Raw genomic sequence first — 1,908 nt, forward strand, 5'->3', positions numbered from 1 at the left:
TTAAAAAAAAAAAAAAAAAAAACTTTAAAAAAAAAAAAAAAGAGGAGCAACTTGAAAATTCTTTTTGTTGTTGTTGTTTTTGGGTTTTTTCGAGACAGTGCTTCTCTGTGTAGCCCTGGCTGTCCTGGAACTCACTTTGTAGACCAGGTTGACCTCAAACTCAGAAATCCGCCTGCCTCTGCCTCCCAGGTGCTGGGATTAAAGGTGTGTGCCACCACTGCCCAGCAACTTGGAAGTTCTTGCCCTACAATCAATTCCTCTTAATTGGGAGTTCATCCTCCTAGAGTCCTTGGCAAAACATTCTGAATCCAAGAGTTTGTTCTCACAGCCTATCCTGAGACTATTAGTTGTACCAAGATAGGTAAATACATCACAAACAAAGGCTATTTAGAAAGGACAAAATACTTGGAATCTAAAGAAATCAGTTTTAAGGCTGGAGAGATGGCTCAGCTCTTAAGAGCACCAGCTGCTCTTGCAGAGTTTTATTCCCAGCAACCACATGGTGGCTCACAACCATCTATAATATGTTCTGATGCCCTCTTCTGGCATGCAAGTGTACATGCAGACATACATAAAATAAATAAACTTTTTTTTAAAAAATCAGTTTTATATCAACTATAATTTTAGACTATCTGAAGTATTTTCATCAAATTTATGAGGTAACAAGGTCTGACTAAAAGCAATGACAATAAATTGGGGTCGGAGGACACTGGACTGGAATCTAGGAGCGTTGGAGTAAGAAATAGAAAAAGGAGATTCATGGGAAGATAGAAAAAAGACTTACAAACTCATCTCAAATAAATGAGTATTGCAATCTACTGACATTAACAGACTAAGTCAGCATAAAGCACCTCGTTAGTCATGTTTACTGGAACAGTGTCCTGGAAAATGCCACTAACAGTGGATAAAAGTAGCCCCCCCAAACAACTTTAGTTCAACCATCACATTTAAATATTTAAAACATTCTTCTGTTATGCATACTAACTCGAAAAGTTAATCCAACAGAGAAGCGACATTTCTTCACGCTGCAGAGGCACTAACAGCCAGAAAGATGTCCAACCACTAAAGCTGCAACCCGTGATGTATTATTTTTAGAGAGTGGCACATCAAAAATGAAATAAAATCCAGGGATCCAATCAGATGCAGAGAATGTGGATACAGAATAATGTACAAGAAAAGGACTAAAAGATTGGTGGTTTGGGGCTGGAGCGATGGCTCAGTGGTTTAAGAGCACTGACTGCTCTTCCAGAGATCCCAAGTTCAATCCCCAGCAACCACATGATGGCTCACAAGCATCTGCAATGGGGTCTGATGCCCTCTTCAGGTATGTCTGAAGAGAGCAATGGTGAATACATTTTTTTTAAAAAAAGCTTGAAAAAAAAAGATTTTTTTAAAAAAAGGGTTTTGATCGATGAAACAAGGAAGTTCAGGAGTGTCTTCATTCATAAATTTGCCCCATTGATGTTTCTCTTTAATATATGGCGTTTACCTTAGTTTACTTAATGACTACAACTATATACCTATGATTTCATTTTAGAAATGCAATTGTATTTTAATACTTTGTATAAAGAAAATTTTGGTTCAACATATGACTTAATTCATTGTTCTTGTAATTCCTCATACAGTGAAGATTAAAAGTAACCCCCGCCGCCCCCCCCCCGCCGCCCCCAAGTTAAGCCAGCCAGGCAGTGAATTCCTGTGAATTTGCAGCTATCTTGGTCTACGTAAGAGTTCTATACCAGCCAGGGATACAAAATGAAAACCCTGTAGAAAAAGAAGCTAATCCACACTCATTAAGAATTAACACATGAAGCAGGGCGTGGTGGTGCACGCCTTTAATCCCAGCACTCGGGAGGCAGAGGCAGGCGGATTTCTGAGTTCGAGGCCAGCCTGGTCTACAAAGTGAGC

At 39.3% G+C, this 1,908-nt stretch overlaps 1 protein-coding gene across 1 annotated transcript in view; it reads right to left on the reverse strand.

The window, feature by feature from the left end:
- Positions 1 to 1,908, reverse strand: part of Sumo1 (small ubiquitin like modifier 1) — a 30,135-nt gene that overhangs the window by 16,270 nt on the left and 11,957 nt on the right. The window lies entirely within an intron of this gene.

Source organism: Mus caroli, chromosome 1, assembly GCF_900094665.2.
Source record: "Mus caroli chromosome 1, CAROLI_EIJ_v1.1, whole genome shotgun sequence".
In the NCBI taxonomy this organism is placed as follows: Eukaryota; Metazoa; Chordata; class Mammalia; order Rodentia; family Muridae; genus Mus; species Mus caroli.